Genomic DNA, 27,929 nt, shown 5'->3' with positions numbered 1-27,929 from the left:
CTATTTATTAAACTCGTAATTTCATATTTAATTTTATAAACATTTGCAGACATCCTAAATAGTTGTTGTAGGGACTTAGGGGCCTGGGGAACACAGATTAAGAACTACTTCCCTAAAGCAGAGAAACAAGCTATTTTTTTTTCAGAAGTTTATAAAAAACGAAAACATTCTCGACATTCTGTTTGCTTTATGGTTCTATTAAAATAAATTTTATTACAAGTGTAATAGACATTTATCTAATTTTTGCAGCATAAAATAAACCTGCTTTTACATTTTTTGTAACCGTGGGCTAGGAAACAAGTATGATCTGCTATCCGTCCAGGATATACATTTGTGCCAAAGCTCTCGTGGGCCCTTTCCATAATGGTGATCTGTGGCTGTCCGCGGCGCATGCAGTGCACCTTCCTAAGAGGGCGGACCACTTAGTGCTGCATTTGGGCACACTCACCTTGCGGTCCACTTGTCAGGACCCACAGGGAAGCCCCACATCCGGCGCTCTCCCCTTGTCATTTCCGGCAGCTAGCAGGCTGGGGACAAGTACTTTTACCTGCCCCATCCAGGTGCTGCTCTCTTTGTTCCCCTGCTGGCCACGCAAGAGAAAGACCACGGCCAATATCACTGTCCTGGAACTGTTTTCTATAGTTGCTGCATTTCATTTGTGACCAGAGACACTGTCTGTCAAAAGAGGTTTGTTCTGGTGTGACAAAATGGTGGTGGTGCAGGCCATCTATTTTCAATCTGCCAACTGCCCACTGGTACTCAGCTTGTTGAGAGCGCTTGTGAGGGCTTGCGTGCGTAACAATGTGGAATTTCGTGTACAACACGTTAAAGGGGAAAAGAACTTGGCAGCTTAGGCTCTCTCTCGCTTTCAGTGGCTCTGTTTCCAGGAGACTTGGCAACAAGCTAGAGCAGAGATGACATCACACTCTCCGCCGATTTGGCACCTATTACAATGGACCAATGCCTCATGAAACTAGGTGAGGTATTGCTCGCCCCTTGGACAAGGAGATGGTACAAGAACTGCATTGTGTTTGCAGGGTGACTGGGGCGGTGGGGCATCAACTCTTGACAGCAAGGTGCAGCACCATGTTTTATGGGCTATGGACCAGTAAAAGAGGTATTCATGGGTGACGGGCACCTAGCAGCTGTTAGCCGCCAAACTGGGATGCCACCAAGACCCCACAAGGGCGTTGCCAATAAGGGTGGAGCTTAAAGGCTGGGCCAGAGGGCACCAGATGACAGGTTGCCGATTGAGTTCCACATTCTACAGGGGTTGATAGGTTGTGTTCACAAGGCCCCAAACTCCACCCATTAGGCCACCCTCTTTGCAGTAGCATTCAGCTTGGCATTTTTTGGGGCCTTCCGAGTTAGCCAGTTCAAAGAAAGATGAAACATTGGATGCACTAGGCATACAAGATCTAAGTGTGCAAGGGGGCGCCTTAACATTAACACTGCAAAGGTCCAAAACTGATCAGAAAGTCCACAGTGCTGCACTTCCTGGGCATCAAAACCTACAGCCCTGTTACACTGGTCACAGCTTATTTGGTGGTATGCACTCCAGTGGGGAGGGGGGGTTACCTGTTAGTGCATGCTAAATATTCCCCCCTCACCAGATACAAGTTTGGGAAGGTTATGTAGTCTTGTTTGGAACTGTTAGAGGACACAGGCAAACACTACTCAATGCACTCTTCCAGGATAGGGGCAGTGAACCACAGCTTACAAGGCTGGGCTTCCCACTGATAGCATTAGGAAGCCGGGCCAGTGGGATTCAGATTGTTGCAGATGCTATATCCGACCATGAGGGGTCAAGTGGCGCATGGAGAGATCAATTCAATGAAACAACCATCATGTGAATATGGAACAAATGTGTGAACATTTAAGGGTTGTTGTTTTTCTCTATGGGTGTGTTTATTAAGCAACAAGGATTAGTGTAGTGTGCATTGCATAATTTCAGGTGGATATGTTACAGTGTGGTGCTACCAATTAAAACGGTGTGTACAAAATATTTCGCTAGGGTTCAAGGTGTGGGTGATTGGCCACTCATTCCTCGCTAGGGTGGCGAGATGGGCAGAGACAAGGGCCTGAAAGCATGGTTTCACCCACACGCGGATAGCATGGCTGGGTCTACTTGGCATGCATTGGTGCAGTTTGACCACCAAGCTGCAGCAGAAATGAGTGGTGTGAATCCCCACTGCACATTTTAGTAATTTACCTTGGTGGCAATTACCTCATCTCTCTGGGGCACTGCATGCTAATCAAGGCAATGAAGGCTACATGAGCGAAATCAGCAAATTTATGGGACGCTGTGAGTTATGGTGGTCTGAGATAATTCCCGCGCAAGGTATGACACGGAACCAGGTCTGGCAATGCTATTGAACATTGCTGCAGAAGGGTTACGCCATGCTCAAGTTCACCGAGCAGAGGGGCTGTGGTTTCATAAGGTATGGCCTAATTAACGCCAGCAAGGCGGGGTAATTCGATAAGGACGGTGTAGACCTGTCAGCGGTTGTTGTTCCTCTTCGACCTGCAAGAAGCACTGGAAACAAGCAACAGCGCCCCATTAGTCCATTGGGCGGTTGCAAGCCTGAGCAACCGGGGGATTGCCTTGGTGACGCTCCACCCTCAAAAGGCATGAGTTCTACTCCTGGACTGGTAGTCTACTGTTTTTAAGGGAGTAAAACTCCCAAACTAAAATTTGCATCACCGAATAGGTTTGCCCGAGTGCTGCCTGCCCTGGGATCGCCCGTAAAGTTAACCCACCACGTTGGCGTATTTCATTTCTGAAATAAACCTGCAGCAATTTCATTTCCACCAAACCTAGTGTTGTCTGATATCTTTAATTCCTTGGGTACAAAAAGAGTCATTTACCGATGTTTGTCGGGGGAGGATTGCGATATCGGAAGTAGGCTGTCAGTGCCTACTATCCAACAAAATTTGGAAGACTATGAGAAAATGTAACATGACCTCAATAATACTGACTAAATAGATCTGAAAAGTCACGCAAATTAGTATTTGAGTTACAATGTTCTAACTACATGGCTTTTCCTTCCTCGTTCCGCCACGTCCAAAAGTTTCGAAAGGGACTGCAGCGCAGAGAAATTTCGAAGTGAATCGTAGGCTATTTTTTTCAGCTATTCGAACAGGGCCATATATCTGTGTCTGAGATTAATCTAATTGTGTGACTTACTGGCTCTTTCAACCACAAAGTAATGACCCCAGCTGTCCAGAAGTTTCCAAGACAGAGGCCACTTAAAATCCATGACAGTTCGCGATCCCCCTTTGTCCCTAAATAACACGGCGTAAGACTGAAAATGTGACACCCAGCACCTATAGCCTATCAGCTGGACAGAAACGTGTTTTCATTAGCTGTGGAAATAGTGTAGTGAAAGGGGATTGGATGGGAACACTCTTCTTAGAGCATTGGCTAGGGTTGTTCTTGTCAACTATGTATTGGCTGCCGCTGACAAGAGATTGCATCGCGTTTAACAATTGGTTGGGAAAACTCTTTGTCAGCTAGCGATTGGCTATGCAGGCCATCGACTCTATCCAGTATTGTTGGCATTGGCTGTCGGGTTGCTTATCAGTTGTTCATTGGCTGTAAGGTTTCGGAGCCAGCACGTGCCCCTGGCACAGTATGCAGCGCTGCACGCCTCCGCCTTTGGTTAGGGGCGGGATTTGACGACACAAGTGCGGCGATGTTGACTGTTTACTGAGTTGATTGACTGGTCCGTGAGGAAGCCTGCGGTCGGCGAGTCAGCCAGCCTCTGGTTGAACGATCAACCGGTTCCTAGGATAGCTGGAAGATGCAAGGGGTTCGGATGAATTATTCTTGCTTTGGTGAGTAGGTGTGTCGCCAAGTCAGGGTACGAAATCTGTCATGCAGCCGCTCCTGTGACGCGAGATGTCGCCAGGGAGCCACCCGGGCTGTAATCTCGTCATGAGAGCGTCACCTCCTGCTCCCGATCTACGAGACTCCCCGCCCGGACGTGGGCGAGCTCCCCTCCGCCCCCGAGCCCCGCCCTCTGTGAGGCCGCCCGACGCCCTGTAACTGCCCCCGTGTGCCCGGAGTTGAGGCCGAGCTCTACGGCTCTACCTTCTGCTCGGTCCTCGCCGCCGTCATTCGGTGCTGCGGTGAGTGCAACTCTCACCTGCGCGGCACCCTACACGGCTCTGGGATGGAGCCTTTTTGGCCGCTTAACCTGATCAGTTTCACTTTGGTGTTTACTGTCAAGGCTTGCGTAAACTGAGAATGAAGGGATATCTACACTCTGATTTCCAGCTACGCATTTCATTGGTACGCTGTCACGCTTTGCCCCACAAACGCCAGTCATCTTAATTTAACTGTGTTTTCGTGTGTATAATATTCGCCGTACTTCGTAATAAATGTCTTTTTTCGGGCATTTTTTAGTAGATGGGGTTATATTGGCCCCGAGTCGCAAGAAATGTATATCTTCGACGTGGATGTTGACGGCAAAGAAATCCCCACCGAGATTTTTTTCCCCTAGACTGACTTTTTCCTCACAGTATGCCACAGCCCTCTGTGGTCTTGGTTGCTGTGTCAACTGTTGTAATCACGTTTGTAGTCCAGCCAAAGAACACAGTCACTGTGATGCAGTAGGTGTATGTTGTTGGTGTTGAGGCAGAAAGTGTGGCTTCTGCTTGTGCTCCTCTCTGGGTTGTTACTGTGTGCACACCGATGTTCACCCCCCCCCCCCCCCCCAGCCTTTGTATTTGTCTTTTTTAGCCCGATACTAACTGGGGAGGCTTTTGTACTAGTATCCTACTTTCTCTAAGTGCTTTTAAGTTCTTCAAGCAAGTGCCATGGAATTGTAGGTCATTATGCAGTATGAAGGTCATTATTGTTTCTTCAACGCCAGTGAACTAGTACATACTTTTTTTTTCTTTGCTTAAGCTTTCAGTTTTGCTCTTTTCCCGTGATTCTCAAAGCGTGAGGGGGGAGGGGGAACTGCTGGTTCCTGGAAGAGGAGACATGATTAACTCTGTAACCCAATGGTACTACTTGCCTTCTGTTCTTCCTGTTTTTTTTTTTTTATTCTCGCATTACCCCAGGCTTAAACAAGCATTGGCAAAGCTAATAGGTCTGGCGTTTCACAGCCCACGCAAAGGCTATATTTGTTTATTAGCAAGCATATGCCACAAACAAAAGGAAAATCTGTTGCCACTTGATCAAGGCTGCCCCGTGCTTAGAATAAAAAAGAGTTAAAAAGAAACATTCACTCATGTAGTTTTACTTATATATATATATATATATATTTGTAAACAATCTTTTTGGTTGCACCATGCATTTATTTACCCGCGAAGGAGACGCCACCTAACCATCCAGTCCCATCGTAGTCAGCTACAATGTTTCATGCTTTGTAGGCTACACTTTACCGTGGAATGGAAACAAAAACTGTTGTTACAGTTAGTAGAGAGTGCACACCCTCACCCAGCGTGGCAACTTTAGAGAAAGGTACTAATTTAGGTAGATGTGAACAATGTGTGCATGCGTCGTGTAGTCTCAACGTGAAGGGAGCCGATGGGTAAAGCGTGAAGACCCATTGCCCAAAACAGTAAATATTCTGGAGTGGGTCAAAGCAAACTGTGAGTGACAATTCAACAGACAGATCAACGAAGCCCTCTGATCCAAAGTCTCTCTGTGTTTAGATATTATATATGTATTTTTTTTTTTGGGGGGGGGGGGGCGGGGGGGAACAATGATTTGAAGAAATAGCTATCGCTATCGCCATGCTTAAACCTTGAACAACTGTACTGTGTATGGAGAGGGATTTGAAGATGGCAGCCTGGACCCCACTCTTAAGTATTACTAGCCTGGCATACCTGATTTTAGGACCTCCACAGGGGGCCTGGCTCAGCTTGGTACTTTCTCTGTTTCTCTTGTATTTAAAGACAAACGCCTTCACGTGAGCCACCTTCCTCGACATTGTTGAAGACAGCTATTTGGTCTCAAAGCGCAATCCTAGGCAGTGCTGAAAGCAAGGACCTCTGAGGCAGCCGTTTATCAGCTTTCCTGGAATATACTAGCTAGGAATCAAAGTGCATGTAGTTAGTCTGATGTAGATTTGCTGAGTTGTGAAACTGCCCAAAATGTAGTACGAACATGCTGAGTTCCAACACCCCTGCCTCAGCGAAAATTATGTGATGCAGACATTGGACAAATTAATCTCTTAACATGTTGATCTTAACAGTAACACTGCTTTCTTGTTTCTGATAGGTGTAAGCTAACTGGATCACAGAGTAGAATACTCATATCTTGGTGCTGCTGTCTTCCTGTCAGCTGGCTCTGCCGAGGAACCAAACACGTTGTCATCCATCAACAACACAAACGCCATCGCCAATACATTGAAATGCTATGCTGGAGGGCCATCCATACTGATACTGATACTGCCTAGACTGCCCTGACTGCAGTTGCTGTATCAGGTAGGTAAATAAATATTCTACTTTGTTGGATCTTGTAGGAGTCATCAGTTATACTGGAGACGAGGCTCTGGGTACTGCTGGGCAGGCTTAATTCAGGCCTTTGATTGGAGGAACAATTGGTGTTCTTTTTTTTGTATGACATTCAGCGCCTTGAGGACCTATGGGTGATTAGCTGTCCTTTAGAAATCCTTGATCGATTGATTGGCGTGTGTTGATACATTAGCCGCACTTAATGGCTGTTTTGTTTTCCCCACCCATCATGTCAGTTGGGAAACTTGTTTTTTTTTTCCTCCCAGAATTTTAGATCAGTAAGGGCGAACATGTGCATTAGGGGTTGGGGGCATTTCAGTTCAAATCTCAACAAGGTGATTTGTCTGTCACATTTCTGATACTGTTGTGATTAGTACACCTTAGTTTGGTAAATAATAAGCAATTTATTTAAACCACAGTGAATCTTTTTTCTTTTTGTTTCTTATGGGATTGTATTATTAAATCATTATATGATATGGGATATATATGTAGTGGAAGATCACTGTGCTGCAGAGTGTTCATAATCTTTAACATTTACACTTTCTCCCTTTTGGGACTGTCTGAACATTTCAATGTTTGTACCCTTATGCCAAGATGACCTTTGACAACTATGCAATACGGTACATGGCTTTTCAGCAGTTCGTAACGTACTAAGGTGGTGGTAGCTTACTTTTTTGCACTGGTTACCCCTGCACATTTCTTTTAATGGGCAGCTCTGTACACCAGTCAACCCAGATACCGTTTCAGAAGCATGGTGGTCGTCACTGGCAAGTGTTAAGTTTTCACTGTGATCTTAACTTATGCCCCTTTGCAATTGTTTTCCTAACTTAATTTTAGTTTTGCCGTCCACGTGCGTTAATTAATTGCTTAACAATTACTGACGAGACTTAATGCCTACTAAGTAGTTTCTCTGTAAAGTTCAGTCACAACAGCAGAGGTTACGCAGGTGTTTGAGGCTGTTCAACCTCACATTTTAGTTCTGGACTGTGGACTCCTCGATTATAGAAAAGGCCTCTTGAATCACTAACCGTTTTCTTGCACATATGGTCAAGCAACCATATGAAGACCTGCTCGAAGTATATTTGAATATTTTATAGTGATGTATCTAACGTGAGAAATTACGTGCTTACATACAAGTTCATTAACTTTTATGAGTCACCCGAGCGGTTATCCAGTAGCCGTTCTGATTAAAATAACAGCACGGTTGGAAGTGTCAATAAATCTCTCTTGTGTGTCTACAGCAAATGTGAATTATGGCAATACCATACTGTACCCTAGTTGTAGAGGGGTCAATAATTGCATTTAAAAAAAAAAAAAAAATTATACTAACTGTCTAGCACACACCCTCCATTAAATGAGCCATCAGTGAACTTTTATTAGGACTTTAAAGCTCACCCAAACGTATTCGGATTGTTTAAGGTCTTGTAAATGGGGAGTTTACTGTCAAAGCTGGAGAGAGAATGTTTACTTTCTGAATGAACAGTTTATGAGATGTATCCTGTACCTTGAAAATGATGAGTTAAGTGGATCTCGGGTACTTAACCTGGGCATCTGTTACAGGTAAAGCAATTTGCCTGCGTCTCTTCTTGGTGAATATATATATATATATATTTTTTTTTATGTACTGATTATCGTTGTTTACCATAATTCATTTTGATGAGAAGTGTGTTCCTCAGAAATAACATGCGCCTCCTATTTGCCAGTATTTTAGGCAAAGTTTCAAACAGCTTTCTTTTTTTTTTTTTTTAATTCTCTTTCTAGCACTGAATGCTAGAGTTTTTCCAAATGGGATGGCGTGTGCTAATGCTACTATTAAAACTACCATTGGCGTAGCCAAAAGGTATGGGCTTGGCAAGAATGTATTTTTTTTCTGCAAGCATATACAATACGTTTTAAAAGTCTAAAGGTAATAAAGTTATTCTTTTGAATATTATATGGTAAAATAGTGTCTGGACCCGTCGTGAAACCATTTAACCTACTGTAGTGCTGGAATATACCATAAAGGTAAAAAGTCCTTAAACATAAGAGAGCCACAGCCCAGTTGAACAACTACCAGTTGACTTGACCAGTCCCATACAATGCATGCATTGTGGGTATTAATTGCACACTATGAATTGAACACTTAATTAAAAATGGCATAAGGATAGTTTCTAAAAAAATTAAAAAGGCACGTTCCTTTGGTGAAGCTTTTTAAAAAGCGAGATATACTACAACCTGAGGAAATGAGTGGGAGTAACGTAACGTAACCCACACCCAGAAACAAGCATTTGTAATGCAGTGGGTCTCACGTTTGCTGGAGTTAAAGCTATTTACGTTGTAAACTCCTAACCAGACTTTTTTTTTTTTGCCACATAAACTGAAAATTAAAAGTAAAACACTTTCACATAAGCGATCCAACGACCGCCATCTGCGCAAAGCAGACACACAAAAGGAAACAGAAGTTGGCTTGCAGTAAAACATATTGGCAAAAGTGCAGTTATCCATGTAACTGGCAAACGAGCAAATAATCCATGTAACCGGGTCGGTCATGCAAAGCCCTTGACTACTGCCCAGCGAGATCGTGCTGGCTACGAAATAAAGAGAGAAAGTAGTCCAGAAACCATACCGAAAACATGGAGCCTCGTATGTTTTCAGTAGTTGGCCTGTGCCCTCAAGGTGGGTTAAACACTGGAAAAGGCATGACATATGAATACCTTTCACTAATTAAATCAAGCAAATTTTAAAGGGCAAGCCCAACAACCAACCAAACCGATGGGCGTGGTTAAAAACCCACAGAGATTATACCCGGGACAGAGCGCTTTGCATGCTCAACCCTAAAAAGGACAAATGTTGCTGAGTGGCTCAGAGCAGGGAAAGGAAGAGTGTAGCACCAGATCTGTCGAAGAGAAGAGGGAAATGAGAAGCTAGTGTGTAATTTAAAGGTCTATGGCATCTGAAACAAGGGCAGGGATGAAGGCATACAGACGCAACACAGAGCAATTTAATAGCACTTAGTCTAAAGCGTGCAAATATGTAGTTAAGAATGTGTGGTATGTGATAATGCAAACTTTGCTTTCTCAAACACTTTCTGGCTGTAGAAATCGAATGATTGAAGCTGCTGGCTGTAAGGCAGAACGAGCAGTGACCTCCGAGTAGAATGTGCAGTTTTCATGATTATGCCCAGGCTGTAGAATATACTACTAGCAAAAGAGGTAAAAGTGAGACCTAATTGTTTTTAGAATTTTTAAGTTTTGCTTATTTTTCAAATAAAATGGGAGTTACAGTGAGCAGTGAATAAGCTCAAAAACGTTTGAAGCATCTCCTGCAATGTTCAGCGAACAATGGATCCAGATTACAATTTTAATGGTCCATTTTTCGCTTTATTGTTCATGCTGAGATTATTAAATAACCAATAGACTGGCATTATTATAGCACTCCCATAAAATATTGAAACTGTTTCGTGGATGTCTGTCTAATACAGGCTTTTATGCTGCTATATATTATACAATAGGAAAACCCAAACATGTAATCCATATAAATGTAGTACGTATTTATTCTGAGAATACGTTGTGCCAGAGTTAAACTCTTTATAATGAGGTAAAAATCCACTTTTTGATTTATCTATTGTCCTTACTTGTAAGCTTGCATTTTTGTCTCTGTGTGGCTTATATATTAAAATAACGGTGTGGCAACTTCACCTTTGCCCAGGACGTTTTGCAATCGGCTGAAGGTAAGAGTATGTGGCCAAATCTCACCCCTTGAATGAGAAGAATGCTGAATGGATTTTTTTTTTTAATTTTTTTATTTTTTTAAATGTGGTGTTTTCTCGAAGATTCAGTGCTCTACTTTTTCATACGTACGATGTTTGTAACAGGTGTCGTTCATCCGTGGTGCATGTGTTTGTGGATTTGGTGCCTTGTTCTGATTAATGATTCGAGAGGGCTATTTGCTGCATAACAGGAGGACGGGCTGGTTATGAAGGCCGCAGCTGCTACATTGTAGACGCTCTGGTGCTGTTTTTTTCTCTTTGTCGATGTCGCCCCTGGTGTGTTGACAGAAGCTCTCTGTTCACGTGCTAAATTGAAATATGTACAGCAGACTCGTCTGCTGGAATCATGCGTTTTTAAAGGGCTGCCTGGTCGTTGGCTTTAAGGCACCAGTTCATTTAGCTTTTTAAATCACGTGTTTGGAAATTGAATATAGTTGAATGTGCTGTTTCATTTACGGCAGAAATCCCGTAGAACATAGCTACAAAAATGCTATAAACTCTGTCTACACTTCTAAGTTTTTTTTTTTTTTTTTAATATATATATATTTTTTTTAATTCTTCAACGCCGTTACACAATGGGTGGAATTGAAGATTCAGAGTGTGACTAAATAACATTCTCTAATGCCAAGTGAACTATGTACACGTTTTGAGTGAAAGGGCATTTAAACGCCCACCATTTTGCAACCGTCCCTGTGCTTGTACCTGGTTTTTAAGAGGGTTAGCAATTGGTATCTCGATTTCACTCTCTGCTAGAGTTAAGCATTAATCCTTGCACGTTTCTACAATCGCTACAAACGTTTTCCTATATCTGCTGGTAGATGGTGGCAAGTCTCTTGTAATGCAAAACTGTAAAAACACTTGAGCATATGGAGCCTTCCAGAAAAAGAAGTGGCTTGTCAGCAGTGATTCCATTGTGCGCAAGCAGGCACGACCTGCTTCCTCTCGGGAATTTCAGTCATTATGCTGGCGTGCGTGTGTTTGTAGCCGTTGCTGTCTTCTAATTTGAGCTTGTGTATTTCACATGTTATTTACGTCATATAGCGTGGACTTCTCTGGTCGTCGTTGTTGTTCTGTCTTTTGATATGCTGGTTTTCGCCAAAGTTTTCAGTGTCCGTTTTCCGTGAACATCACACTTTATATGCAAATTGCACTTAATAATAAACTGTGTATATGATGGTTTCCAATGTGCTCTTGTAGGCAAACTGTAAGTGCTGCTGTAGCAAAAGGGTTTTAATATTTCAATGGAATATTATCTTTGCCCCCGGCAGTTTGTTGCGTGACAAAGTAAATTACTTATGATGGCATACTGTATAGGTCCACTATAGAGGAGGATATGTTTTTATGTTGTTCCTGGTGGGGCCTCTATAATATCAAAATATGTGGTAGATTGAACGCGTCATTCCCAACGGGCAAGTGTGTGCCTATTCATTCGTTTAGAACTGCAATCTTGCGAAGTGAATCGGAAGTTTCAAACATTAACAAAACTCCAAGTTTCAGTGCGAACACACCGCCAGTGAGAAATTCAAACCGAACCAAAGGAAAAAGGCTGACGTGCAAAGAATGTTTGACAGTGTTGTGCTTCTCTGTACATAGGTTTTATTAACAAAAAACAACTTCATCCTAAAAATGCAAACACAACAATGCTATCTTGAGCATTCTTTTCCTTTTTATGAATTTTCTAAACCATTTGTCCTACTTCATTAAAAATGTAGCAGCGTTTTGAAAACAGTCGCACCAAATATCTGCTCAGGGGGAGAAAGGAAACCCAATATCCTATGGAATATGGTCCGAATGTTGATGACCTAGCGTTGGTGTGTAGTTGCTCTAGGTGGTAGGAAGTGATGGGGTCATGAAGTTTAAAATGGGCCTCTAGTAAGAGTACAGTGTTTGTTGGTACATTAATCACTATCTTTCATAGATAATGATAGATTGTTTGTGAAACTCATTTTCATAGAGTGCAACAAGGAAGTTGCTGTATGGCCAATGGGTGATACATATTGTATCTTTTGGTGCCAGCTTCTAGAGGTATTTGAGACTGCTCCCTTCAAGGACTTTGAATGTTACTCCTAGAATATCAAATGCAATTTTTGTAGTATCTGGCCATTGATTAGGGCTCAACAGTACTGCTTTTGTAGCTTTACTTAGTTGTTGCTTAATTTGCGTTTAGGTTATGAAATATGGATTATGCTAAGTCTCCATACCGTAGCCTCTCTGGAACCCCCCTTTAAAATGTTCTTTCTTAAAAGCACAATGACCCCATGCCATCTTGAACCTGGAAAGATGTCATGTTCTTGAAAACCTGAGTGGGTATTTGCAAGATTTTATGAGAAATGCTTTATGTTTCAGAGACCTGTCTTGGTAGAAAATTAGATCTACCTTGCAGACCATTTTACTCACGTGGCAAATCCCATGGATTCCAGCCATTTAAAGGCGCCAAGTAAGTGGAGGATACGTGAATTCTGGGGTCCGAGGTCAAACTTGGAGACCTTTTATCTGCCTTTATGACCTATTTAAACGAAGGATGCATGCCACTAATGGTTGTGGTTTGCTCTTGCCTGAAGAGAAGCAACGCACAGTGAGAAGTATTTGGGTGTCTAAGTTAGAAGAAAACTGTAATCTGCAAGGAACTGTGTGTGTTTGCTAACCGCAATTCTGTTGTGAGGCTCGTGGGTGCTGCTGCATAGCTCTTGTGCTGCAAGGAAAGTGAGGTGGTGTTTTGTTCTCTCTTGCGGGGTGTAGCTGAGAGATGCCACGTGGTCTCTGGCAACAAACAGAAGGCTTCCACCACACAAGTAGTAGTGCAGGACTAAAACAAAAGATAATTTCACAGGAAGAGCTTGGGTTGATTTATGAGAATCCTCCCCTTTAGTCATGGCATATCAGGTAGAGAAACCTGGTTCGTTGATGGGCACTAGTTTTGCTTTTGCACATCATGCGGTGGTGTACACACCCTTACCATGAATGCTGCACAAGGTGGCGGTCTAAAGACTTGTAAATCATTGATAATCCCATATTGAAATAAATTCATTTGGTGGAAAAAAGTGATGCAAAATGTTGGTATTGCCTTACTTAATTTAACCATTTTGAATGCGTTTGATTTTTAGATACTAAAATAATTGTTTGTCATGTTAGGGCAAGTAAAGATAAAATACATTTATTCTAAATAGTTATGGATCCTAAATTCTAAACCTACACGGAGGTTCCCCTTTTCTAGACCAGACGATTGTATGATGCTCGTTTTGAAGATTAAGATGTACTTTGTTTGTTAAACTAAAAACCAACCACTTTCAAAAGTTCACTCTTAAAATGCGAGCAATAATGTATTTACTGCAAACATGGTGCTAAAAAACTTGACAACAGTGGAAGAACTCTACAGGGTGTCTTCACTTCTTCTGTACTATTTTAGTAAATGTTTAGTGCCTGAGCTTTTGTTTGGCAGTTATTGGGAGTGCATTTTAGCCCTTGGCAGGCATACAGCAAACATTTTGCAAACTGTTTTCCTGCTAAGTAGATAAGGAATGGACAAACACCTCTTGCTCCAGTTTTTCGTTTTAGCTCAGATCTTTTTTTTATTTTGAAAGTTGAATGCATTAAAAAGCACAAATATCCAACAAGAAATATTAAAATGATTGAGAAGATCTAATTTGGAGGAGGCATAGTAAAAATTTGGACATCTGAAATTGGGTCCTAAAATACAAAGCAATTGAGTTGTGGATTGAGCAGTTGAAGCTGTGATGATATAATTGGTATCTATGCACAATTCTTAAAGGTTAGTCCTTGGTAAATCCATCCATCCATTAATACAGCTAATCTTTCTATGATAGGAGGTTCCATTAATGTGAAAAATAAGTACATTAGTGTAATTTTTCAAGTGCTGTAGTGTGAAGATTTGTAACAGAACAGTAGACGTTTTGTGGACATTTGTTTGTTATATTTTTACTCAACTGGTTTCACGTATTTTTGAAGCGGGGACAATTTCTTTGCTTTCCAGGTTCCATATCGAAGCCCTATCTTGGAGATAGTTCCATCACGCCTTAGCATGTCTAAGAAGATCATTTTTGGTGTGTGATTTTCTCGGATCAGTAGTGCTCCAAACAGAAAATCTAACCTTAAAAGGACTGTAGGAGTTTGTTGGTGCAGATGATCTTCATTTATGGAGTGCACTTCCTTCATGGTATGCCGTGCTATCCAAAATGTAACTACTGAGAGAGAACCTGAATGACTGTGTCTATGTATGGTTTGCTGTGCCAATAGGTTAGTTTATTCAAAAGATCTTCAACGCAGCAGTTGATAGAGTGCCTAGAGATATGAATTCTGGTATGGGTCAAGAAGGGCACACAAGTATTTTGTTAGAGGAAAGGCATGTTTTTATTCTTACTTTGTAATATTCTGAGTGACATATCTGCTTCCTACAGTCCGACAATTGTTCCATGACTTAACAAAGTTTCAGTGTTCTCTATTAATAATGGTAAGTGTAAGGTCACTGAGGCATCTTGGCACTTGGAATGCAGCAGAAGATAAGACCGTAGTTAAGATGGACACCCCAGCCTATGAAGGAAAGACAGCAGGGTGTGAGCTAGAATAGGGTGTGGGTAGGTCTGAGAAGATAGGAATGCTTCTACCACGGGCTTGAAAGATCCAAAGTACTTAAGTCCTGTAGAAGATCATTTCCCAGTTGATGGCTGAAAGTGCTAGAGGCTGTAGAACCACAGAATGGCTATTTCAGTTTAGGCTTGCAGAAAAGTGAGGTGGCTTTTGAGGCTAGATGTGAAGTCTTCTGTTACCAGCGTCACTAAAGTAAATAAAAAAAAAAAAAAACAAGCTGGACCCATCATAGAAGGCTTCACATTGGGCATGGATCCTACTTTTGACTGGAAGCCAGCAAATGTTGTTTCTTTCTTTGTAAAAGTGATTGTATTTTCTGAGGCTCTTATCCAGTCTTGCAGCTATAGCTGGATTCTTTGCTTCTTTGAGATGGTGTAATCCTAGAGGCCTAGGTTGATCATGTTGCAGTAATTTTAGGTGGGAAATAATGCGATCTTGTCACTTGGTAAATCGCAATATTGCAAGCCACTCTAAAAAAAATTATTTTTATTTTTCCCTTCTTCTGAGGAGGAAAGGACAGCCTGCTTACGAAAGATGATAGGACCTAGATTGACAGTCTCCTCTGGAATGAAATGAAATGGAAAGGAAGGAAAGTTGTGGTGCAGAAGCAAAGGGAAAAATGGTAACACCTCAGTTCTAGTCCGGATTCAGTTTTGGAAAATGGCAGGAGATCCAGTGTTGCATGCTTGCCAAGCAGTATGTAGTTGTCTGATGGAATTTGAAAGACTGCTGGTCAAGTTTAAGCAGCAGTTATGTCTCATTTGTATAAGCTCAATTTGTAAACAGGAATGAGCCCATGAGGCTTCACAGCCTGGATGTATATGTTAAATAAGATTGGTCACCTGAGCCGAGCCCTTTGGAACTCTACATGCTAATGAGTTTTCTCTAGAACAACAGCCAGATCACAACATGGATTGGGCTCCTACTAAGAATGGGGGAGGGGGAACACTCTCTCACTCTCTCACTCTCTCACTCTCTCACTCTCTCACTCTCTCACTCTCTCACCCCAGCCCAGCCCAGCGGTTTTGCGACTGCTTAGAAAGATATTTATGATTAACTGTTTCCGGAGGTCCAGGTGCAGAACTCCTCCAAGCTGTCCGCTGGTCTGTGCATAAATTATATGTTTACTGTTCATATAAAAGTTCCTTTCTGTACTTTATAAATGACTGATTTTAAATGTTAAGTAATTAAAACACAGTTTAAAATAACATGACACTGCTATTTTAAAATTATGAAGCCTGTCATGGACTAGACAGTTTTCAGACTCTGATCAATTTAAATAGCTAATACAGAAAAGATGGAAAGCAGTGCTTTGGGAGGCATGTGTATAATTTTACATTTGCTGTGCGTAAAGGCAGCTGTGCATAAGAAGATAAGCATTTAAAAAACAATAACACAATGTTAAAAAGCAATAATATATAATTGACATAGCCTTCGCTCTTTCTTAATCTCCTTCTTCTGATATTCCTGTTAGGAAGCCAAACTTCTGGTGTTCGTGGATGAAGGGCTAGTGCTGGGGACAATTTATTTTGATGTAAAGCAAATGTAAGTGCTTTTTTTTATTTTTTATTTTTATTTTTTTTAAGGACTGGGTTAACCAACTTTATAACCATCAATGGAAACCCCTCAGTTTTCTTCCTGAAAAGGGAAAAGCACTACAAATGTAATGTTTGGTATAAAATTGCCATCAAACAGAAGAACACCAAGTGGTTTTCTTATTTTTATTTTTTATCCGTTCTTTTCATTGAGACAAACAAGTTTCATATAGCAAGTAGACATTTATCACATCAATTATCATCTTAACGCATTACATTGGTACATTGTGAGACAGTCTAAGATGAATTTAATCAAATATGATCGGTAATGTAAATTTGCCTTTATTCCGAACTCCTATATTATTCCCTTTTTTGGGACAGCCCATGCCTTCGTAAGTTACTTTCTGCCCTCTGGCACCAGTTGAGATCCGACTCTCATTCTATTGTAGTTGGAGCCAGTGTTTAGGCTCACGCCCTAGCTATGTTACGTTTCACCACTCCAGCGGCCAGCCGTAGCCAAATCTTTGTTTATGCCACATGGATTCCCCCGACACCCCCAGCAGGAACCACTTACCATCCAATGGGACCTCTATCTCCAAGACCCAAGACATAACCCGAGCGATTCTCAGACTAGTGCTTCTGGATGTTTGGGGGATTTCTTAATTTTTATCTAAATAATTCTTGAGCGCACAACCATGAGTGGATAAAATGTAAGATGATGGATGACCAGGAATGTCAGGAGCAGAAAAATGTCCTTCCTAGGCTTCAACCAGTTGCTGCTTGAAGACTTCTAGAGGTTAAACATAGTCTAACACTACTTTTTTCCCTTTCACACGGAAATTATGTCCATGGACTTCTAAAGACTACCTACCCTTCGTGCACTGTCACAACAGTTCTGATTAGAGTGTGGCATGCAACTTTTTCCAATTTGTGCATAACTCCAAATATAGAGCAGTCAGCAAAGTTGGATAATATTCAGTCTTGGACACCCGTACCACAACTAATCTCTTCAAGCCTAAATATTCTAATTTCTGATTCTAAATTAGTGACTGAACTGCTCACACAGAAAATCCGAGACCTACGGTTCTGAAGACCATTGTTTTGAAAGGGCTTAGAAACCATTCTAACAAAGATACCACACTTTTGCCACTTTGTTATGGTGAATTTCTTCTTAATGTTTCTCCGAAATTATCGGTCACTGACCAGTGGTGTTTGGTGACTTATGAACTACTGTCAATTTTTGAATACTAAATAATTTGTCTGCTGCCATCGCAGGTTTTCTCTGGAATTAAGTGAACTTTGTATTTAATTCCCCTTGAAGTTCATGCACTAAATATACTACCTTCCAACTGCTCTCAAAGTGCAGGAATTTGCATCATTCATACTATATGCCTGTTTGCATAAGTAACTCAAAGTAGACTGCAGTTGGAAAATGCTGTTGTGTAGAAATCATATATTGAAAGAAAGTTTTAATGTGGTGGCTGGAACTACTTGAAATTTAAAGAGATTTTACTAACCCTCTCAGAAGATGTGTATAAGGCTTGAAAGTAACGCAGCAAAGGAGTTCTGATTTTTGACAGCAGATGCAGAAGCAAGAATAGAATTTGTTTTATTGTTGAAAAATAATAACCCAGCTTTCATAACTTAGTTGGGTGATATCAAGAAGCACAAACTGTGTAATACTGAATTAACACACACCTGGCAAACGAAGAATGAACATTGTCTAACAAGATTAGAATATTTCATTATATTTCTTGACCACCTTAGCTGTGGATGTAACATTTTAAATTATGGCTTGGCAGTGCAGCTGTCTAGTGACCTATTGTTAATAATTCTTTAAAAGTTACGAAGAGTGGCTTTTGGTTCTGCACACTCTCACTTCACACTATTGGCTATTTGGTGTATCATTCTGCCTCTAATCCAGTGCTTTCCTTAGGCTGACATTCTTGTGTCAGTTTTATTATAATTTTTTTTAATTGCCTTTGATTTATAATACAATGGAATGCAACAATATGATGCCTTATAATTAAAGTATAATGGCCGAAACAGACCATTTGCTGTCATAGCTCAGGATTGTTGCTTGGTGAGATGGTACACACTACTGGACATAAGTTGATTTTATGTATGCAGCGTTCATGGACTCTGCTTTTACTTGCATGCACATTGAAAACGGCTACCAGATCTGTTACTTGGAGTCCAGTCCTATTCTAGAGACTACTTTTAAGGTGAGCGACAGGTGTGCAAGAGCCAGCCCATCTCGCCGCGTTAGATGACTTAAAAATCAGAATGCATTTGTTATATTTGTAGACTATAAAAGCGATGCTTTTCCCAATTATGTTAAAAGGCCTGCTCAACCACAGAGCAATGGGTGGTCAATCCAACCTTCTGCCTGACTTAGCAGTTGTGAATTTCGCCTTCACTGGTGATTTGGACAGCAGAATACCCACGTTGCATCTGAGGCAAGAAAATTTTTCATTTGTCCCCATCCACTCGTAAATATGTTAAGGATGCTAATGGAAGAGTGACAACTGTGCCCTGTTTGTTACGAGATAGGAACACACTTCAGCACATTTCACTTCTGGTAGCCTCACAAAATGCCCACATTTACCATTCAAGTGTTTGATAAACCTGGGTATAGAATAGTATGTTTGAAGGGATTGGGGGTCGGGGGGGTCCTGAGAGGGGCATGCAAAATGTGGATTGCATGTATTTTATTTGCATGCAAATACATAGCTAGCCTTTTAAGTTGAGATGTGAGAGCACTACGCTTCTGAGATCCTGACCTGTCCGCTTCCAAATTTCATGTACTGATATGTAGGAGGTACTGTATTACTTTCAAGTACTTTGTAGATAGAAGAAATTATTATTATTAGGTTTTTGTAAGGTACACGGCTACTCGAAGAGTGTCCCATCACTAGACAATAGGTAACCAATGATCAGAAAGGAGATTAATTCAGAAGGCGCATAACAGCCAGATTATTCGCCTGTGTTTGAAGGCCGCTTTGTCTTTGGTGGCCCTCAGATCTAGTGGAGGAGAATTCCAGCTTACAACGGCTAACGCTGAAAAAGAGCATCCACCCCAATCTCTTCCTTTTAGTTTTTGAGGCAACCAAAGAAATGTTCCTATGGGAGTTTTTATCTGGTATTACGTTTTTAAATTATATTGAAAATCTTATAGCAGAACAACAGGGTTATGTGCCTAATGATGTAGTTGCAAGCACTGGTATACATTGATCTCAGATCTAAAAGTCCAGTTAGGTTTGTTCACGGAAATGTAGCCCTTTTTTTGTACAATTGACACAGCATGTATAAGCTCCCTCTGTCTACCCTAGCCACCAAACAAATCCAAGCCTGGGAGAAAAATCAGAATTGCCAACTAAAGGGAGGGAGCAGGGATGAGGGTGGAGTAAGTTTGTTTCAGACGTGGTCAGTGCCAATTTCTTAGTTCATAAGCCTGCAATACCCATCTTTCTTTACATACTAACATTTCCCAGATTTCTTTTTGTTTTATGGGATGTGAACTATTTTGTATGCAAACAAAAAATGTTTCTATACTCCCCTCTAGACCAATCACACAAAGTTCTGAATGTTGCATTAGCTATATAGTGTTCTGTTGGAGTGTGAGAGGCCTCCCTTTAGTGAAATCCATAGCAGTACCATTTGGGTAATGCAAATGAAGTTAAGAATCATTTCCTGTACACTCTTGACTAGCTCCCTTTCGCTTAACTGCCTTGGAATGCTTAACCAGTGTTTATTGATCCAATGCTTCTTACTGCTAATTATCCTGCCAATCAGAACTATTTCTAGAGAATTCTGCTTATTGACCGGGGTGTGCAATTTAATAAAATATCTACTTGTACAAAGGACAGGCTGCTTCATAAATCTACTAGTCCTGTAAAAAACAAATCGCCATGTCTTTTTGGTGCCATGTATTGCAGTATCAAATTATGACAGCAACCTCATTATATAAGAGCACTGATATTAGCCTCTCTGATTATGCCAGGGCTAATGCTATAACAGGGCTTAAATACTAGCAGTTTCCTTAGTTTGACACCTTTCTGCAGATCTACGTGCTGGAGGTAGTGGTAAGCAAACGTTCCAAGGTTGGAATAACTTTCTGAGTCTCTGCAATCCTATTGACTTCCATGTTTTAAAGGTTTTCACCAGCTCTTCTCTAATCTTTTCCCACACTGAGAAGGGTTTGAAATATACTGACAAGGGCAGAAGTAAAACCTTTCGGGGGGGGGGGGGTGAGTGGTTGGAGGGAAAGTTAACATGTAAACTCTTAAAACTTTTTCACATGAGTAAATCTACAAGTGCATATTTACTTTTATATTTATTGCTGAAATACAGTTCACAGATTTCTAGCAGTATTATTTTCTGGTCTACTTCTGTCAATTGTTGTGAATTCATGAAATACAGAATTCTGCTCGAATACAATGACATGTGCTATGAGTGCACTTTTGTGACTTTCTTTAATGATTTGGCCCCTATTAAGATCTAGTATTATCCAAGGCTTTTTGTTTTTATTACGTTTCTATCTTGCTTTCTCTCACTGTGAGTGATAGCAACCTGCTGCTTCAGAAGGGGCATATCTGCACACAAAATAGTTTTGTTCAGTGCCAGAAACTACTGAGGCAATGTGTGCCTTTACTTTGTGTCAATATTAGTGACAATGGTAAGAGCCTGGCAGCTCCTACAACAATAAAGTTTTACAAAGGGGTGGGTGGCTTGACACCCATGAAGGAAGCAACTTTTCTGTGAGGCTCCTGCCGGGGATCCCCACCCTAAGCCATCCTGAAGTAAAAACGCCCCCATACAATTGCTGGCAACCCGGGATGACGATTGCGGGTGAAGGGGTGCCCGATGCAGGCTGCACAGTGGCCAGAAAAATATTTATACCGCAAGATGGTGGCTGACCAGCAACACTGCAGCGGGCTAAAGGAAGGGCGTCTGGGTGTTGGTGCTTTCAGAAAAGGGACCAAGACCACCAGATCGTGTTACAGGGCAGCACTATTCCGATAGGAGCCTGGCTGCAAGGTGAGGCCGATTCACGGCCAAACTTCGGAAGAGGCGCGACCCCGCCAAAGGTAATGGCTGATGAGTGCAAGTGGCAGGTGGAGGGGGAGGCCGGTATGAGACCCATTTGGCACTGAAACCACATGAGACTGGGACGTGGATAAAACTACCACCTCAGCTATATATTTGCAGCGCAAACAGCAACAGTGCTGAGCCATGATGGTCACGGCTGACTAGCGACACCGCAGCAAACCGAGAGAAGAGCACCAGGGCACTGTCAATTGCAGAAGAGTGGCCGGGACCACAATATAGAGACGGAGGGCAGCACTGATCCGATCAGAGCCCGACGGAACAGAGAGGACAATTGGCACCCAAACATTGGGAGGGGTGCAACAGAGCTGAAGGTGACAGCTGATGGAGAGGTAGGCCTGTATAATAACCCTTGGGGGCCAATACCAGCTCCGATTGAAGTTGGGACACGGAGAAAGCATCCACTCTGGCTCCGTTCCTTGCTGACACAGCACGCCAACACTGGGGATAGACTTAACGCTGTAGTTTAAGACCAACAGAGAGAAAGATCCCTACAGCGATAGACCAGCACCAAAGCATACAACTTGTAGAGATACCTATGAGTGGCGTTCCAGGATAGACTCACATGTAGTAATTAATGAATGGGAGACTGGGGCCTGACAGCTGTTAGAAGGGGTCCATAATATAACAAACGTAACTAGAGGACCCCTCCCCCACCATTTGAAGCCTTCGGCATTCCTGGGGGGGGGGGGGAGAGGGTCTAAACCGCTGGACTCTGCCATCTCCTTGCCAAGGAAGAAAAAGATGCTTGGACTCACTGACAGTAGTGGGATGTGAAGACTCCAGGGGGCGAGAGCCCCTGCTTGACTCTCATATGGGGAAGTCAGTGTATGGAAGTCCCGAACCGTGGAGTGAATATCGGACGTGACTGACCGACTCTGCTCCCCTCCCCACCCAAACACTGCACACCTGCTCCCGATTCCAGTACCCCAACATAAGCCAACATATGTCTCTGACGAAACCAACCATTCGCCCAGCCATACTGCAGGCAAGACACCACCCAACAAAGGAACACAGAACTTGAGGGCTGACAGGGTCACCTGGCCTCTGATAGACACACATAATGGGGAAAATTGGACACAGTAAAGATCCTGAGATGTGGGAGGAGACCATGGAGGATCCCACTGCAATACAGCAAGAGGACCCACGACCACACACTAAAGAACAGACTGGAGATCCTTCCTTCAGGCCATAACAGCCTCTCGAGAAGCACAGGAGAGCAAAATTGACTCAGTGGTGACCGGCGTGACCATATTGAGAGATGATCACCGCTGATTATGGAAAGGGTCTCCACAACGGGAAAAAAAAACATCACAGAGGTCCCATGTGGCATGATGTTTCTGGCCTGCCTCCAAGTGATGATGGCGGTGACCCAATTTTGCCATACTCCAGAGGCAATATGGCAATGGATTGACACCCATCCATCAGATGAAACAAGTTCGCACCTCCAAAGATCTCAACGCAACACCAAAGAACTCAAACCAAATGAAAACAGCTGCCCCTTCCAAGGCGGAAACCCTGTAAGAACGCGAGAAAGTAATTGAAACGGGGGCTTTCTTGAGTGGTGGTGGCTGAAGCCAGGCCCCAACAATTGATGATGGAGGAGATAAATTGGGATCTGATCAAGACTCCTACACTATGCCCACGTCCGAGGATGCCATCCCGGTTGTGGCGCCTAGGTCGTCTGATAGCATTATGTGAACCCTGCCCTCTGGATAGCGGGCACTTATTAGACCCTACCACCTGAACACCGGCATGAATCTCGGAGCAACTTAAGGCCCTCACAGCAGCCCACTACAAAACCTAAGACGGGGACCCCAAGTGGAACAGCAACGCCTCACAGATCGTAAGGCTGGATGGAGAGGATCGGCAGGGTTATTGCACTGATATCTACCTACCTGAACAGGAGTCCCGCTGCCACTCTAGTGAGAGTAGTTGATAAATACCTGTTTGTGTGAGGGGTCTTTGATTCCTTGTCCTGGTGAAGGGGAGTTGGGTAGTTTATAGTTGGTTTGTTTATAATGGGGAACCTGAGTTACACACTGCCGGGACCAGCTACTTAATGATGTGGTTTGATGGTCACATGAGAATGATCAATGGGACAAGAGAGAATGGGCATGGGGAAGGAAAACTGCAGGAAAGACATGGCTAGACTTGAAACATACTTGTTTTTATCAAGGAACTATTGGGGAATGCACACAATGGCAAAAAGATATAAGGGGTTTTCCTACTTACACTGGAGAGGGGTACACATAGTGATGCTCCAGGAAACCCATCTAATGACAACAGAGGGAAGGGCTCTACAGAGACTGTAGAAAGAATACATATTTCACAACCTTCTCAGCTCATGCCAGAGGAACTTTAATTTGGATAAGGGCTGGGGTTCCCATAGTGCCTATACCACTCATATTCGCTATTACAATAAAAGCTACTAATAGTGTTCTTAAATATAATGGCATATTTGTAATGGGCTTCCTCCGTGATACTAAAATATAATATAAATGATGGCAGCACCAGTGTCAAACGTGCTGATTACAATGGGTTCTTTGACAAAACCATAGTGAATCATTAATACCATTTATAAGAATAAGTTTCACAGAATGTATACCTGGTAAGATATTGACCCAAAGTATCAGCGAGAAACTCTCACGCCCCAGTGAGCTAATTCTACAGCATGCCTGCTTTAATTGTATTGAACAAAACCTCTTATAATAAACAAAACTGCATATGAAATAATAAATAAAAACAAACTTGGCTCAAGAAGTCGGATAATGCATTTGTAGTGATGCCCATTACCACCTGTTTAAAAAAAAAAAGAAAATGAAAACATGGTAAAAACAAACCTACGTAACGGAAGGCTACATGTAGAGAAACCATATTTACAACAATCCTGATCAGATAATTTATGTACATCTAGTAAGAGCCTAAATGTGCAGCCAACTCTTCTTTCATAGTGAATCCTGCAGGATGAAGAGTGTTGAACCCAATATTGTATTTGGACGCAAGTCCTCGTAATGACAAAACCCTGTTGCCGCCCACAAGTGTTTGGGGGAACCTGATCAAACACAAAAAAGTTGGTGATGGCGATTTACACTTAAGTGCAATTCCTTAAAGTGTCTTGCAACTGGATAATATTTATCACAACGAGCAATCGCTCTCGTGCTCCAGCACACGTTTTTTCACTTTAGGAATTGCTCTGCCAATGTAGTACACATTGCATTGACATTATCTTAAAAGATTTCACATTTTTACTAGACTTGCATGCCTTACAGTACCTACTTGTTAAAGACATGCAGATCGTATTCTCCTCATTGCACTATGAGTTTTTGAAACCGTATTTCTGCATAGCATGTCCTTGATTGTTCTGCTTCTTCTAAAGGTAACCATAGGTTGCACCGATACTTATATTTGGAAATTGTCATCCGTGTGAAGGACATACCAGTGTTTATGCAGTATACCCCGATCTCATTGGTCTGTTTGTTGTATGTGGTCACAACTCTAGTTTGTTCTTCCTTATCACTGACACTAGTAAACTCTCCCTCTTAATGTTATCCTCTTTACAAGTAGCAACCCTTAAAGTACTGGAATCGTAGCCTCTCACTCGAAACCTATCGAGCATAATTTATTTTTCTTCCTCAAATGTAACATCACTGCTATAATTTGCCTGGCTCTTATTAGTTCACTGTAAGGAATACTGTTAATGAGGTTCTGTGGTGACTACTTGTTGCACGAAGTACACTATTCCCAGCCACCTACTTGTGGAAAAGCCTAGTTTCAAAATGAGAATTGTGAATCTCAATTTTGAGGTCTAAAAATTCCAGGCTGTACCTGTGGTTGTTACTAGTGAAACCTAAGTTTAGATTATTCACATTCAGCTCATTAATGAATTCCTCTGCAATTTTTTCAGATCCTTTCCAGATAAGAAATATATCATTTATATACATTGCCCAGAGCACTACATGGGCACCATACAGATGTATGATAGACACGTCTGGCTCCTCTCACCAGCCCATGTAAAGACATGCATAACTGGGAGCGAAGCTATCCCACCATCACAGTACTGAGGGCCTAGCGATAGTATTGATCAAAATGAAGAAGTTGTTACTCAGACTGTAGCTCATCATATCGAGGCTCATCTCTGTATGAAGTAGATATGACAAATATCTGGCTCTGAAAAAAATATCAACATGCCTGTATTCCCAACTTATGGGAGATGCTGGTGTAGAGGCTTCTAACAGCTAGACTCATTAATAAATAGTCCATTCCTCATTAGGTCCCATCGATGATCTCAAAAAAATCCCCACTGTGTTTGACATAGGAGGGAAGTGCCTCCACAAAAAGCTTAAGAAAAATAATCCACATATCTGGAAGTATTTTCCAAGAGACTTTTGATAGACGACACAATAGGTCTCCCTTGGGGATTGACCAGGTCTTGGATCTTCGATAATAGATATAGTACTGGTATTTTGGGATGTGTGAGGAGAAACTGACATTCCTCCTATTCAAGAAGCCATTGCTAACTCCAGTCCATCAGTTAAATCCAATAAATTTTGAGAAATCTATGCCAGATTTGCTTGTCTATAACCTTACACTAGATACTTGTCCTTGGACATAATCAGTGTTTCAGCCCCCCCTCCCCTCCCCAACCACACACACACACACACACACACACACACACACACACACACACACACACACACACACACACACACTTCGTGAATAGCAGTATCAGGATTATGTTCCAATTCTCTTAACGCATCCGGTTCTTCATGTGTATAGATAAAGCCACTATTTCTGCTTTTAAATCTTACATTTTTTATGCCCCCCTCTCAAACACATCCATACTATCAAATTTTACAGAAGGCAAAAACTCTGATTTTGGTCGAAACCCACTTGGACAACATATATCAAGTGCCAAACTCCTTGTATAATAATTTACAAAAGTGAAAGAAAAATAGGCTGAAAAATCTCAGCATTTTTTAAACATTCATTATAACATGTGTAGAGTATGCACACTCCTGGACCACTATGAAGGCCAACAACTGCACAGTAGAAATAATCTGTTACTTGAGCAATGACTTTAGGTGTAACATAAAATTCCAGAATCGGTAACCTTTCATAGGGTGGTGGGGCACAGGTTTGCAATTGGGAAAGGTGCATTAGTTGGGGGGAATTAACACAGGTGTAATGTAAGCCAGGTGTGTTTGTGAAGCACTGGTATATGCTATGTAGAAAGAGAGAGAGAGAGCGAGAGGGAGCGTGGAGATATATAGCTCCAGTACTTTTTCATGTAAACAAATGTCTACTTGTATAATTGCACAATTCTGTATGGCTTAGCAAACGAAAACATTTTTGAACTAGTGACGTTGGACGGAGTTAACAATTATCATTTGAGTTTAACATTTCTGCCAGTACACATGTTAAAAACAACATTGTATTAACTAGAAGGTGGATTGACTATTAAGTTCAAAGTTATTAAGCTAACAAAGTGCATACTGGAAGGTGCTTCAGTTACTACACTACTGTGGGCAGCTTGCATCCCAGGGGGTCGCTGAATGACAACAATTAATGCTGGTTATTGTAATTTAACTTTAGCAAACCCAGAGGTTCAAGTGCTGAGGTTTATTCCATACGTTGGAAGGCACAGTTGTCAGTAGAGAGAATAATTTGACTAGCGTTCGTGGTCCCAGGCTGCCCAATTGAGTGAAAGAATGCCTATTTAGTTTCTGTTCTGAGCAACAAACACTGCCAAAGAAATATATTTAAGGAATTTAAAAATAAAGGAATGTCAAAATGACGATCTAGGAAATAAATGGCCATTATTGTCATTCAAATATAAACCGTCCCATTCTCCGTCCCTCGCAAATCCTTGATCCTCAGTATCTACCATCTCTTGTAAATAAAATGTGCTAAGTCCATCCTATCTTTAAAAGTCTAGTAGCAGGGCTGGCTCCCACAGAGTATGTAGCACAAAGTGTTAGTCCATATCTTGATGTCTTTTCACTTGTACCGGTTAACAAACTAATGCATGTGACCAGTAATATTGGTTATTCATTCCAGAATCCACTTTTTCCTTCTCGGATCTTTTGCTCCTTTTATCTCATCTCCCCTAAACCTGCTCATGCCTGTTCCTCTCTCCTCAACTGGCTTTTATTTCTCTCATCTGAGAACATATTGCTTTCCTTCACCTTAATTTTCCTCTTCCTTCTTTACCTCAGCTTTTCTTTCCCTCCACGCCTTCAGATTCTGTTCTCCTTCCCTGCCTTCACCTTAGCTCTTCTTCAACATGTTTTTTTTAGCTTGAGTTGTGCTCCCCCACCCCCATTTTCCTGCAGTATAAATCCTCTGCATCTTTCTGAGTGGTCTTACTCGTCTGCTCTGCGACAGCACTTCTCTACTGCCACTTAACCCTAGGAGAAGGGAACACTTTAGCCGTCGAGCTAGGGGAAACATGCAGCTGT

General features: G+C 41.9%; 1 protein-coding gene across 11 annotated transcripts in view; it reads left to right on the top strand.

Moving 5' to 3' along the window:
* Window positions 1–3,660: 3,660 nt before the first annotated feature.
* NCOA2 (nuclear receptor coactivator 2) overlaps window positions 3,661–27,929 on the top strand; it is a 1,057,595-nt gene continuing 1,033,326 nt past the window's right edge. For 7 of the 11 annotated variants that reach the window (XM_069220319.1, XM_069220317.1, XM_069220318.1 and 4 more), the window contains exons 1-2: window positions 3,661–3,837; window positions 6,236–6,441. The gene's annotated coding sequence lies outside the window, so the exon portion shown is untranslated. Of the gene's footprint in view, window positions 3,838–3,928; window positions 4,295–6,235; window positions 6,442–27,929 lie in introns of those variants that run through there. The other 4 variants (XM_069220320.1, XM_069220310.1, XM_069220313.1 and 1 more) reach the window with 4 other exon arrangements.

Source organism: Pleurodeles waltl, chromosome 2_2, assembly GCF_031143425.1.
Source record: "Pleurodeles waltl isolate 20211129_DDA chromosome 2_2, aPleWal1.hap1.20221129, whole genome shotgun sequence".
Taxonomy (NCBI): Eukaryota; Metazoa; Chordata; class Amphibia; order Caudata; family Salamandridae; genus Pleurodeles; species Pleurodeles waltl.
Note: the sequence above shows the minus strand (reverse complement) of the source record. Positions and strands in the feature narration are given on the sequence as shown.